The sequence below is a fragment of the Neophocaena asiaeorientalis genome, unplaced genomic scaffold (genome assembly GCF_003031525.2).
Source record: "Neophocaena asiaeorientalis asiaeorientalis breed wild unplaced genomic scaffold, Neophocaena_asiaeorientalis_V1.1 scaffold14, whole genome shotgun sequence".
In the NCBI taxonomy this organism is placed as follows: Eukaryota; Metazoa; Chordata; class Mammalia; order Artiodactyla; family Phocoenidae; genus Neophocaena; species Neophocaena asiaeorientalis.
The window spans coordinates 11,017,259-11,032,194 of NW_020175192.1; positions in this window are offsets into that span (position 1 = coordinate 11,017,259).

The window sequence follows — 14,936 nt, forward strand, 5'->3', positions numbered from 1 at the left end:
GAATGGAGTTAATTGAAATGTGTTAGTAGAACAACTTGGTAGTTTGCCACAGGGACTTGAAATATTTTCTCTGAAACACAATTCTGTTTATGGAATATCATGATTAGAATATAATTTTTAATTAAATTGTCATGTATATTTACCATAGTTAAAGCAAAATTTTAAAACAATTATTAATAATTCTGCAAAAACTACATTAGCACCCAAATATTCTACCAACAGAGGTAAAATGTACTGTGTATAAAGTTAATCATCTCTTAATGTCTTAAACAGAGAAATGCAAGGAATTTCTTTAAATTGAAAAGTTGTTTCTCAAGGAAAATCAGTTTTGTAGGTTGTGTGTGTCTGTATATATATATAAGGTAAAAAATACCACATGCAAATTCAGCCAAAAAATATTTTTAAAGCTTTGATTTGGCTTTTTGCCTCAACTTGGTATTAACTGCAATATAAAAGAAGGAAGAAAACCTATTAAAACCAACAAGGTTTTGTATTCATTAAAATATTTAGAGTTCAATAAATGTGCTGAATTGTATTTTTTTAAAAGTTCTTTCTCAGTCCTGGGTTATCTTACAAACTAATAAGTAGAAAAAATTAATTGAATTAATTAATTCCTTAGCCTGAATTGGACAAGAAGCAGGCTGTTAGTATAGTTCTATTTCTAATTAAGAAACCTTTTGACAGCAGCGTCTCTACATTGGAGTTGCCACTGGTGCCCTGTAACCTATGGGATAAAATTCAAATACTTTAGCTTGGAACACAGGGCCCTTGACAGCCCTGCATAGACAGCCGCATTTCCCACCACTTCCACTCTGTATTCAAGCCACATTGAACTTCTTACTGTTCTCTCATGTGAGAATGCCTCTTCTACTTCCACAGTATTTTTGTGTGCATTTCTCACATATGAGTATTTTGTGGTGGTGTAATTATCTATGTATCCTTTCCTTTCCTCCCTGCCCCACTAAATGAGTTTAAACAGGACTGGAAATTTTTCAGCTAAATCATAGCCTGAAGAAAAACTATAAAGGAGGTGAGAAAGCAGGGGCAAGGTATATGACTGCTTTTTCCTTTTTGATTAACATATTGCTGTAGCTGCTGTAATGATAAGCGCACCAAGCATAGTAGATGCGGCAAACCTACAAATTAAAGACATTTTAATTTTTGAAATAGGAAATCTTGAATGAAATTGTTTCATAAAGGTCTCATGGTTTGAGCTTTCTTGTGTTCTTAATAATTAAGCTGTTTGCGATGCTAAGAAAGCTATCTGGAATCAAATCCAGCTTTGATTCTCAAAAATTTTAGTTGTTATTTCTTTGGTTGTATTACAACGAACTACATCCTTCTGAAGATGTGAAAATCCCTATGACCCACTTCCAACTGTTGTGCTCATGATACTGGTATTCAGCACCATAATGGAAATAAAGGAAGGGCTGAGAGAGCCCTGTGTGCGGGCCACATTACATCCTTTATTCTGTTTAATTCTCACAAGATACATGGGAGAGATGCAGGGATGTTATTGCTCTTTTACAGATGAGGAAAATACTCTTTGGAGAGCCTTAAATACTGCAATACTGTTAAGTTTCTTGGGATCCCATGGCTAGTAAAGAGCAGATGTGCAGTTTGAACTCTGATCTCTTTGGCTCTAACTTAACTGGGTTCTTTCCACTATCCTGTTACGTACCATCCATCTGCTTCAGTAATTCATCTCAAATCTTTGTGCTTTTTTTTTTCTTCCAGTTTCACGGTATCAAGAACGCTTTCAGCCAGGACATTGAAGATAGTTCTTTTGTCTACTGAAATAAAAGAGGTTTAACAAGTTTTTCCAAGTACTTTTTACTTACATATTTTTTTATTTTAACATTTAAAAATAAATGTAAATGTGGTAAATTATGAACCTTATAGCCCTTGATAAAATGTTTAGATGCAAAAGTGTATCATATAATGCAATAGGAAGTCAATTTCTGGCATCTAAAATACCAAAATAATTTCCATGCAGTTATTGTAGCGACTTTGTACTAGGCTATTTTTCAGTACCTACCTAGCCTTCAGAAACATTAACAATATTGTGAAATTTAATTTTTTTGAAAAGTTGCTATCACAGCTATTACAGTTATATAAGATTTTATTTGGGATTATTCTAATGGAATAAGGAGAGTAAATGTAACATTTAATATGATTAAGGGTAAGCAATAGTAGTAAAATCTTCAAAACAAGATTTTTGTCTCATATTTTTTGATGCATTGTTTATGATAGTGTCGTGCCATTTGACTTAGATTAAAGTAGGATTTTTTTTTTTTTACTTAGACTGATCATTAAACCAATAATTTTATAATTCCTGACACTTTATGTAATTTACCATTCTGTGTCTAATGTGACAAATTCCTTTAACTTCAATATTTTTTTTTTTTACGAACCCGTGTCCCCTGCATCGGCAGACTGACTCTCAACCACGGCGCCACCAGGGAAGCCCAATATTTTCTAATTTTTATTTTTTTTATTTTTTTTTATTTTTTTGGTGGTACGCGGGCCTCTCACTGCTGTAGCCTCTCCCGCCGCAGAGCACAGGTTCCGGGCCCACAGGCCCAGCCGCTCCGTGGCATGTGGAATCCTCCCGGACCGGGGCACGAACCCGTGTCCCCTGCATCAGCAGGCGGACTCTCAGCCACTGCGCCACCAGGGAAGCCCTAATTTTTATTTGAAAAATATATTTTAATAGGGAACTAGGTTTACATATTTTCAGTGTTTGTCCTTGAGGAGAGATTTTTAAAAAATATTTATGTTTGAAGCAGTTTTAGATCATTATATTGAAATTAAAGCACTTTTAACACCTTTTTCCATAAGGGCCCTTTCCACAAGATTATTTCTTTTGTATTTGTATTTTACAATTTAAACGCTTCTTTTAGTGATTTTATAGCAGATAATAGGGAATTATGTCTTTAGCTTATGCCATTAGTGTAGTTGTATTTCAGTAATTTAAATAATGCAGCACAAATACAAGTTTTTTAATGTTGTGATCATAGATTTTTTTTTCCTTTTCAACATTCCACGAAAGTAAAAAGTGTTTGAGGCTTCCCTGGTGGCGCAGCGGTTGAGAATCTGCCTGCTAATGCAGGGGACACAGGTTTGAGCCCTGGTCTGGGAGGATCCCACATGCCGTGGTGCAACTAGGCCCGTGAGCCACAACTACTGAGCCTGCGCATCTGGAGCCTGTGCTCCACAAGAAGAGAGGCCGCGATAGTGAGAGGCCCGCACACCATGATGAAGAGTGGCCTCTGCTTGCCGCAACTAGAGAAAGACCTCGCACAGAAATGAAGACCCAACACAGCAAAAATAAATAAATTAATGTAAAAAAACAAAAAGAAAAAAGTAAAAAGTGTCAGTAATAATCATCGGTAAACAACAGGGCTGTAGTGTGTAACCGTGGTCTTCAGCAACCTCTCTGCCCACCAGCAACCATTCCTGGTTTCTGTAAGATCCAAGTCAGAAAGATCCCTCACAACTGGATAGACTCTCAAGTGCTAGTGGGCCCTAAAATGTGATAAGAGATTTACATTGGCTAAATCTAATAAACAGCTAGGTAGCAAAGCTTCAGTGTTTTCGCAGCCTTTTTGTGTTAGCAAACTTTTTATGTTATCTAGTACAGGCATCCAAAGAGAGTGTGATTCAGCTGTATTTATTATAGAGTAGCTAATTTTTCAATTTAGAGAAACACTAAGATCCCCCAGGATAAGCCTCATTAATCACATTAACCAAATAGGATGGAGTCCAGAGTACTTTAGGGTTCTTCTCTAACAAACAGATCTTAAAAGGGGAAAGTCAAGCAAAGAACTGCAACTGAACAAAACAGGAATTAGAAAAAATACTACAGAATTAAAGCAATATCAAAATAACATATTTTTTGGTCCAGATAGTTGTTTTATTTGGAAATATTCTGTAAAAATCAGAACTCCTGAACAGGTATTAAAGCAGTAATAGCAAATGTTATTCAAAGAATGACTTTGCCTCAGCCATTTGTTTTATGTTTGGTTATGGAAAGATATTACGGGTTTAGTATTAACAATGTTTCTATTAGGTAAACCGAAAGTTAAATATTCTAATTAAGGATGCTTGCTTTAAACAACTTGCAGATTCTGTTGATATTGTCTTTGTGATGTTTTTATCTCCTGAGTTTTATTTTCTTGAAAGAAAGATAATGGAAAAAAAAAAAACCTTGTAAATACTTAGTTACATTTTAAAATCTGCACTTTGAAGTGGAACATGGGAAAATGGAGTGTTTTTTCCCCTCAAGTATGTGTCTTGGTTCTAAAAATTAAAAAAAAGAACAAATTAAAATTTGAGTGAACGTTATTTTTAAAAATACCTGCTTGTCTGTAAATATTGTTTTGGAACTTGAAGAATTATCTGAATAAGCTGAATTCCTTCTAGTCCTTCTAGTTTCAGGGGTTTTTTTTCTCCTTTTGTGTTTCTTGACTAATGAGCAAATATACGGATAATCTTTTGTTTATACGTATACTCATTATAAGAAAAAGAGTCCACAAAGAACTGAATTTGATTAAATAAACTGCTGGGACACTCCGTCCACTCCAGCTGCTTCCACCTTCATCTCCTTCCTTCCTTTCCCCTGACTCTGACAAGCTTCATTCCTCCCCGGAGTTTCATAGGACAAGCCAAAGTTCTTGCCCTCATGCCGTTCTCATTCTAGTCAAGAGAGACAAGGAATAAATATGTAAGTACAGTAGTTTATTTCACATCGTGAGAAGTGACATACACAAAACAAAACGAAGTAATAGAGAATTACTGGATGATCCGTAAGCTGAGATGTTCAGGGGAGCCTCTTTGATAAGGTAATCAAACTAACTTTCATATTCATATATTTTAGTTACATCAGTCTGCCTTCTGTTAATATGCATAATGTAAAAGTGCCTCTAAAACTTGGGTTCTGAATCTATAGCCAAATGTAAGGCTGTACTTCCATTTCCCCAATGAGAAGATTCCTCAAAACAAGTTTTTTGGTAAGCTGAAATATATAAACTTTTAGAGATATAAATGTTTAAATTTCAATTGTATGTGATATAAAAATACTTTAAATTCTCCTTTTAACACATAGAACAGTTTCATTCGGTGTCCTCTCATGCATCTTTGACATCATCAGAGCTTTTTGGAGCCCTATGACAGAGTTTTCCAAAGCATATCATCCTCACTTCTAAATTCTTCGAGATGTATGCTTTTTAAACCTGTGAACATATCTAAAATTACTTTTGGCTGAAGTCATTTCGAGCTAATTTCCTCCCCAAAGACCTTCCTTAAAGTAATGGGTTTAAGTCTTCAAAATAGAGTAAGGCTCCATATTCTTTTCAATGGGAGTAATTTTAGGAGAAAAATTAACTTACATTCAGGTATATGTGGTATTTTAAAGCTATTAAAATTTTTTACGGGCATAGTTTGATTTCAGTTCATACAATGTTGACATTGCTTGAGTACCATGATAAACTCCCAATTATCTGTGCAGTTTGAAAAAAAGGATTGTGGAGGAAGAAAATGAAGTTATTCTTAGAAGACAAGCATTCTTTAAACTAGATCTGATGGATACAATTCTAGGAGCAGTGACTACAAATTGCAAATTCTTGTTTTTGTTTTTTTTTTTTGGCTGCGTTGGGTCTTTGTTGCTGCGCACAGGCTTTCTCTAGTTGCAGCCAGTGAGGGCCAGTCTTTGTTGCAGCGCGGGCTTCTCATTGCGGTTGCTTCTCTTGTTCCGGAGCACAAGCTGTAGGCTCACAGGCTGAGTAGTTGTGGCTTGCGGGCTTAGTTGCTCCACAGCATGTGAGATCCTCCCGGACCAGGGCTCAAACCCATGTTCCCTGCATTGGCAGGCAGATTCTTAACCACTGCGCCACCAGGGAAGCCCCAAGTAACTGCAAATTCTTAGTTAGCTGTGCTAATGAAGAGAAACTGAGAAGTTAATTGGTCATTGATTAGTAATGCCATGTGGGAATAAGATTTAAAAGAACTCATTAGAGAGAGATTAAGAGAGGAACGTTTTGTGAGGATATAAATTTTACTCATTTCTTGGGGTGAAAGATCTGCTGTCTGTTTTTACTGTTACCATCTTGTTTCTGAATCTTTTAACTGTTAAAAGAATCCCTCTGGTATTTGTAAGAAGTCTCCTTTGAAATATCCTGTGGAACCCTTAAATCTCAAAATACACTGCATTCTAATTTGTTGTCACAGGAAACTCCATTTATCTTAGGATTTGTAATTCCTTTCATTTTTAAAGTCTATTTTCCTTTGTTAGGTAAGAATAATTTAGAGCTATGACAGATTTTTTTTTTTTTTTGGTCACACCATGCAGCTAATGGGATTTTAGTTGCCCGACTAGGGATCAAACCCAGGCCCTTGGCAGTGAGAGCGCAGAGTCCTAACCACTGGACCACCGAGGGATTCCTTCATTTCTTTTTTTAAATGTGAGAATCTGTTTTGAGAAATCTGGTCTAGTTAATTGAGCATGGTTAATTAAAGATTGTATTCACTCAGCAATTACTGAAACTATGATTTGATTTGTGTTAAAGGTATGCTATTCTGCTTGTGTGTGTATCAACTAATCTTTATATCAACGCCATAAAGGAAAATGTTAATTCCTTATTTTATGAATGCATTCATTCAGAAGGCCCTTCAAGATATTTTGCACCTCAAGTCATGAACATCAGTTAATATTTCCAATATTGTTGGTTTGAAAAGAATGTAAGATTGGTCTTAATCTCTCTCCTTTGACATGTTATTTGCTTTTTAAATTCCAGCCATCAACTTGTGAACCTGATACATAATCCCTTCTTTTAAATTTTGAATATAGAATGTGCAAAGAGCAATACAGTAATTTGAGATTTTTCACATTTGGTTAAGAAACAGTTTCTCTATGTGCATACAAATAAGTCTATCCCTTGGCTAAGATTATTTTAGTTACATTGAGAAGTGAATGTATTTTTCTATTGGGAGTTACGCTAAATCAAGTAACTAATGACTCCTGATCCACTGATTCTCAACCAGGGTGTTTTACAACTGCATCTGAATATTAATGAAAAGGACAATTTTCTCAAAATTGACTGTGCTCCCACTTTCTTCAAATGCTATCCTGAAGCTTATCCTCCAGTAACCTTTGGTGAAAGGCAGGCTCTCTATCTTCCATTCCTCCTTCCTTATTTTCAAAACTATCTCAAGACCATTAATTTCTGTGACAGTTTCTAGAGATACACCCACCCTCCTAACCTTTCTTACAGGTCAACCATAAAAAAAATGTTTCAAATATGCCATCTATTGACAAATGCACGCGTAGAACCTGCTGAGTCAGCTAGGTTACTTTTGTGGTCTTCCACCAATTTTTCAGGGTAAAATATTAGGTCAGACTAAAAACTAATTTTCTTACCCCGCTTTCTGGGTTCTTGACCCAGGAACCTGCAATAATGAAAAAAATTTTTCCTATAACCGTCTACTGGTATCCATCAAATGAGAAAGTAAAAATAATCTGTTAATGAATGACATTTCATCATGAGTGTTTCTTTTGGATACAAGTCAGAGTCAAAAAAATCCAAAGAAAGATTTGAGGGTGAGAATGAAAGTTTGTTTACTTTCATAAAGTCAGAAGTGAAAATCCATTCCATTCAATGTAGATACAGTACCAAGTTACGAACAACCAGTTTTTATGGAGCACACTCTGTTGTTGCTGGGCTTAGCTGTACGATTGGACGTTTGGAATTAAAAAATCAGTGAGACATTTCTCGCTTGGAAGGTCTGTGTAGAGTGAGAGAGGCATGCAAGAAACCAACCGTGAAAATAAAGTGAGGTGTGATAGATGCTAGTGCTTGGTGTACAGGTCTTAAGAGGATTACCATATAATTAATCATGTAATGAATCCGACTGGATTTAGGAATGCTTTTTTTTTTTTTTTTTTTTTTTTTTTTTTGGCGGTACGCGGGCCTCTCACTGTTGTGGCCTCTCCCGTTGCGGAGCACAGGCTCCGGACACTCAGGCTCGGTGGCCATGGCTCTCGGGCCCAGCCGCTCCACGGCATGTGGGATCTTCCCGGACCGGGGCACAAACCCGTGTCCCCTGCATCGGCAGGCGGACTCTCAACCACTGCGCCACCAGGGATGCCCCAGGATTGCTTTTTATGAGTAAGACAACCCTAAGGTGAGTCTTGAAAATCTGTTTGAGTTATACATGCTGGAAAGGTGAGAATAAGGTCTTTAGATGGAGGAAACACGAGAATATAACATAAAGCATTCTACTGATATTGCATTTGTGGGTGTAGGTATCATGGGGAAGTGAGAGGAACATACAGCACACCCCCCTCCCACGGGATGATTTAAGTTGATAAAGAGACATGGTAGGGGGCTTCCCTGGTGGCGCTGTGGTTGAGAGTCCACCTGCCAATGCAGGGGACACGGGTTCGATCCCTGGTCTGGGGGGATCCCACATGCCGCGGAGCAACTAAGGCCGAGCGCCACAACTGCTGAGCCTGTGCTCTGGAGCCCGTGTGCCCCAACTGCTGAAGCCCACGCGCCTAGAGCATGAGCTCCGCAGCAAGAGAAGCCACCACAATGAGAGGCACATGCACCACAGCGAGGAGTGGCCCCCGCTCGCCGCAACCGGAGAAGGCCTGTGTGCAGCAGCAAGGACCCAATGCAGCCAAAAATAAAATAAATTTAAAAAAAAAGAGAGAGACATGATAGACTTCACATTCTTGAGGGTCTGTCAGTGTAGGGCAGTGACTTGGCATCATCCCTTGGCCCAACCCTGGGTTTGCCACAGGAGTGAAAGGAAGTACAGGCTCATCCCACAGAACGTATCCCTGGTTAAGGTATTCCTGACAGGGCTCCCTTTTTATTTTTAATTGTAGTGACACGAAATTGACCATCTTTTTTTTTTTACATCTTTATTGGAGTATAGTTGCTTTATAATGTGTTAGTTTCTGCTGTACAACAAAGTGAATCAGCTGTATGTATACATATATCCCCATATCCCCTCCCTCTTGAGCCTCGAAATTTACTGTCTTAACCATCTTTAACAGTGCAGTCAGTAGTGTTACGTAGATTCACATTGTTGTGCCACCAGTCTCCAGAACTTGTGTTTTACATTTTGCAAAACAAACTGTAAACCCATTAAACAGCAATGCCTCCTTCCCCCTCTCCCCCAGTCCCTGGGAACCACCATTCTACTTTGTGTCTCTATGATTTCAACTACTCTAGACTCCTCATAAATGAAGTTGTACAGTATTCATCTTTTTTGTGACTCACTTATTTCATAATGGCCTCAAGGCCCATGCATGTTGTAGCATGTGTCAGAACTTCCTTCCTTTTTAAGGCTGAAAAATATTCCATTGTATGTAGAGACCACATTTTTATTCATTCATTCCTGATGGACATTTGAGTTGCTTCCACCTTCTGGCTATTGTGAATAATGCTGTTGTGAATATTGGTGCAGGAATATCTTTGCAAGACCCTGCTTTGATACATTCCTTGATATGTTTTCAGCCAGTTTAATATTGGAAAAAATATTTATGTCCCCCAAGCTTTTTTTTGTTTTTGTTTTTGTTTGCTTTTTTGCAGTGCGCGGGCCTCTCACTGCTGTGGCCCCTCCCGTTGCCGAGCAGAGGCTCCGGACACGCAGGCTCAGCGGCCATGGCTCACGGGCCCAGCCGCTCTGCGGCACGTGGGATCCTCCCGAACAGGGGCACGAACCCGTGTCCCCTGCATCGGCAGGCGGACTCTCAACCACTGCGCCACCAGGGAAGCCCTATGTCCCCCAAGCTTGATGTAACATTTTAACAACGTGATGTATAGGAAAAGACTGGGTCGAAATACATAGACTATTACATTAGGATCACAGACTTTTTTTTTTTTTTTTTTGGCCACACAGCATGCGGGATCTTAGTTCTCTGACCAGGGATTGAACCTTGCACCCCCTGCAGTGGAAGTGCAGAGTCTTAACCACTGGAGCACCAGGGAAATCCTCACATTTTTAAAAGTGCTCCGAGTGTCAAAAACAGGATAGGTGTCTTGATATCACAGTTAACACTCAATGTGAACCTTTCTCAACTACTGTATGTTTGTCCGAAAGGCTTTTTCACCACATTTAAAGTTTCATGTGTAGCCCTTGGTTTGCATGGTATGTTATGAGTCCCATACCAGATGAGAACACGTTAAAGAAAATTGTGGAGAAAGAAGCAAAGCAAGTAAGACAGTGATTATGATAGACAAGAAGAGGCTACTATAATCAAAGCTAATGTTTTTTAAAACCATATTGTTTGGTGAACAGAACGCTATATTTTAAGCATTTTAGATTCAAACATGATAGCTTGTTATTTACACAAATACGAAATACAGTATAATCACCATTTAGTGAAAGAAGTTAGAAACAATGAAATGTACAGAACTATAAGAATATATTTATATGAATATTAAGTACATAATACTATATATTTTACATGGATAATTTAAGTATATATACCAAAAACATTAGAGGATACGTTTCAAGGAAGAGAAATTGTGTACCAGGGATGAGAGGGGAAAACGAGTTTTTGCACAGACATGTTCACAACGTGCCATAAAATGAAAGGATTAATTATGCTCGTGCATCTGGGGCTCAAAAGAAAGTGGAGAGTTAATTTCCATAGCGAACTATGAAAGAATATAAATTATATCCATGCATTTAAAAAATTGTCATGTAACTATGGCAACTTAAAATTTATCTTTTAAAGTGTTAAGATGACAATAAGTTAAATATAGTTGTAACCAAGACTGTAAATGTCATAAGTTCAGCTGTCAAAAGATGTGTTAAAAACTGTTTAATAGTTTTTTAAATTACAAAAGACATCTTAAAACTTAAGTGTGTTGCACTGTTCTGCACTGAGTGCTTGTAATTCAGTTAAATTCTGACACTACATGGAGTTAGCACAGAGCCCACAAGAGAAGTGCAAAGGCCTACACAAGACCGTCCCCACTTGAGGCTCCAGCCACAAGCCTCAAGTGTACCCTAACTAGGCTATAAATTTGGGGGTTCCCACAACCCTTTCAGGTTCAGTAATTTGCTTGAACAACTCGCAGGATTCACTGAGACATTATACTTAGAATTACAGTTTTACTATAAAAGATACAGGTCAGGAGCAACCAAACTGAGAAATATTCTTTAGGAGTGGAGGAATATGCAGAGGTTCTACGCCCTCTCCTGTGGGATCCAGGCATCTCACCCCACCACCACATCAATGTGTTCACCAACTTGGAAGCTCCACAGAGCTGGGGTGACCAGAGTTTTTACTGGAGTTTCGTTAGAAGCATGTGTAATTAAATCCTTGATGACATGGATGAGTTCCATCTCCAGCCCTATCCCCTCCCCTAACGTCAGGCTGGCCCAAAGTTGGCTGACCAGTCACAGGGTTGGTCTTTCTGGTGACCAACCCCGATATTGAGTCACCTACCTCATCAGTATAACAAAGATACTCCTCTCACTCTGAAATTCCAAGGGTTTTGGAAGCTCTGTGCCAGAAACCAGGGTCAACGACCAGATATATTCTTTATTATTACCGCTGTTGCTTATAAAAGATATAAGTGGAATTTAAATCTTATGCTCTAACATTGAACAAAGATTTACCAATTGCCCTGTAGAAAAGAAGACTGGTGATAATACCGATAAGCAGGGACTTCCCTGGTGGCACGGTGGTTAAGAATCCGCCTGCCAGTGCAGGGGACACAGGTTCATTCTCTGGTCCGGGAAGATCCCACATGCCGCGAAGCAACTAAGCCCGTGCGCCACAGCTACTGCGCCTGCGCTCTAGAGCCCGCGAGCCACAACTACTGCGCCTGCGCTCTAGAGCCCGCGAGCCACAACTACTGAGATGGCAATTATTGTTTAAATGGCTACCAAGTTGCTGTTTGGGATGAAGAAGTCCCGGAAATAGTAGCGGTGAGGGTTGCTCAACACTGTGAATGTTCCTAATGCTGTTGAATCATATGCTTAAAAATGGTTAAAATGTAAATATTTTACCACAACATAAAAGTTGCCCAAATAACTTGTATTGCAAGGGGATTTTAGTATAAAATGTACAGTAAATTCTATATGTCATTTATGTATGTCTATAAAATGCATAATAAGATATCCATGTCATCTTGGGGCAGAGGAGACTTTTAAAACAGCCTTAAGCAAAGTTATTGACAGGATGGGTGGCAGGGTATTACAGAACTTGGAGACCATCGGCTCTGACTACCTGGCTTCATTTCCCAGCTCCAAATGAATGAACTTGGGCGAGTCACTTATTTTCTCTACCTCAGTATCCTCAGTTAATTAATTGAAACTCTAATAATAGCACCTACTTCATAGGGTTGTAGTGAAGCGAATAATCGAGGCAATAATCTAAGTACTTAGAATACTGCCTGACAATAAATACTCTCGTTAGGAAAAAAAAAATTTTAACTTCTGTATGGAAAGACTCTTACAGACAAATATAAAATCTATGTAACACACTGTAAAATATTTGGAACATATCAAGAAGCCTGTAAATAATAAGGGTGTGAAAAAGCTAGTAAAATGGTGAACACAATTCACATACACAGTATAAACGTCAAAAAAAATTGAAAAATTTCTCAATCTGACTAATTGTTTAAAAAAAATCATATGAGGGACTTCCCTGGTGGTCCAGTGGTAAAGAATCCGCCTTCCAATGCAGGGGACACAGGTTGATCCCTGGTCGGGGAACTAAGATCCCACATGCTGCAGAGCAACTAAGCCCGTGCGCCACAACTGCTGAGCCTGCGCTCTAGAGCCCGCGAGCCACAACTACTGAGCCTGTGCACCTAGAGCCCGCAAGCCACAACTACTGAGCCCGTGATCCTAGAGCCTGTGCTCCACAACAAGAGAAGCCACCACAATGAGAAGCCCGCGCACAGCAACAAAGAGTAGCCCCTGCTCGCCACAACTAGAGAAACCCCTCACGCAGCAACAAAGACCCAATGCAGCCAAAAATAAATAAAGACAGTTCTTTCAGGGCTTCCCTGGTGGTGCAGTCCCTGGTGGTGCAGGGACGTGGGTTCGAGCCCTGTTCCGGGAAGATGCCACATGCTGTGGAGCAACTAAGCCTGCCCCACAACTACTGAAGCCTGCGTGCCCTAGGTAGGGCCCACATGCTGCAACTACTGAGCCTGTGTGCTGCCACTACTGAAGCCTGCTCACCTAGAGCTTCTGCTCCAAAACAAGAGAAGCCACCACGGTGAGAAGCCCGTGCACCACAACGAAGAGTAGCCCCCGCTCACTGCAACTAGAGAAAGCCCACGCACAGCAATGAAGACCCAACGCAGCCAAAAATTAATTAATGAAAAAAAAAAACAAGTCTTTCAGTTCCAGTTTTATAAATGTCTAAGGGAACTTCTGCTCCAAAAGAACCAGACCCAGGACAGGACACATTTTTCTGAGGCTTCAATGGTATTGCAAAAGTAGGATAGGTCTCCATAGATTTCCAAAAAAATAAACTAGTGTGAATTTAGTCCAGAATGAGAAAACCTGGGGCTAGAGTGGAAAGAATCTGGTGAAGGTTTGAGAAGAACTGGGTGCTAAGGACAAAACAGCTGGAAACTGAGGCCACAAGGCCAAGAGCCAAGGCCTGAGGTGAGCCAGCAGGGAGCCTGACTGAACAGGATGGCAGGCAGATGAGTGTGCTGGCTGAGGCTGGATTCATATAGACATGCTGCTGTAGGGACTCTGCACCTTGAAACAGCAGTGAGGTGGGGGAACTGACACTCATTCTGAGCCACAACTCTTGCTGGAGTGGCACTGGGTTAAGGCTACAGAGATTTAGAAGCAAGCATTCTAGAGGAAAGCCTCCCAAGGAAGGCAAACAGTACTTCCACCAGATCTGTTCAAGCCACTATGAGTAAGGTCAGCAGAAGCAAGAGAAACATCTTTAGTCGCTTAAGAACTGGCAGTGTTGGCATTGTCAGACACACAATATAGAATAGCTAGGTATTGGGTGAACAAAAGGGGGGAAATGGGTCAAAAGGTACAAACTATCAGTTATAAAATAATTAAATCCCGGAGATATAATATATAGCATAGTGACTATAGTTACTTACACTATACTGCATATTTGAAAGTTGCTAAGAGTAGTTCTTAAAAGTTCTTGTTACAAGAAAAAAATTTTGTAGATTCATGTGGTGATCGATGTTGACTAGACTTGTAATCAAGCAGGACCCTATGGGGCCTTCCTGGGACAGACCCCTCCCCCTTGTCCTCTGCTTTACCTCCTCTCTGAAGTACCTAGATAGCAGTATCTGATGCACATTTCCCAAGTTGTTTTACAGGTGCTAAAACCCCACCACATGGAAGAAGTTAACTACCTGATGACCATGAGAACATAGCCCCAAACCTCCTGGAGTCTGAGTATTGATTGATAATGTTAACCCTTGTGACACCACCCTGTTACCTCACCATCAACCAATCAGAGTACTGTGCATGAGCTGATCACATACCCTGCAACTCCCCTCCCTCACCTGGCCTTTAAAAAATGCCTCCCTGGCGAAGTCCCTGGGGGTCCAGTGGTTAGGACTCTGTGCTTCCACTGCAAGGGGCATGGGTTCGATCCCTGGTCAGGAACTAAGATCCCGTATGGCAAAAAAAAAAAAAAGCCTCCCTGAAACGGATCAGAGAGTTTACGTGTTCTGAGCACTAGCTGCCTGGACTCCTTGCTTGGCCCTGCAGTAAACACTGCACACACCTTCCTTCACCACAACCTGGTGTCGGTAGGTTGGCTTTATAGCGTGTGGGTGAGAGGACCCAAATTTGGTTGGGTAACAGACTTGTAGTGATCATTCCACAATATATACAAGTATCAAATCATGTTGTACACCTGAAACAATATAATGTTCTATGCTAATTATATCTTAATTAAAAAAAAATAG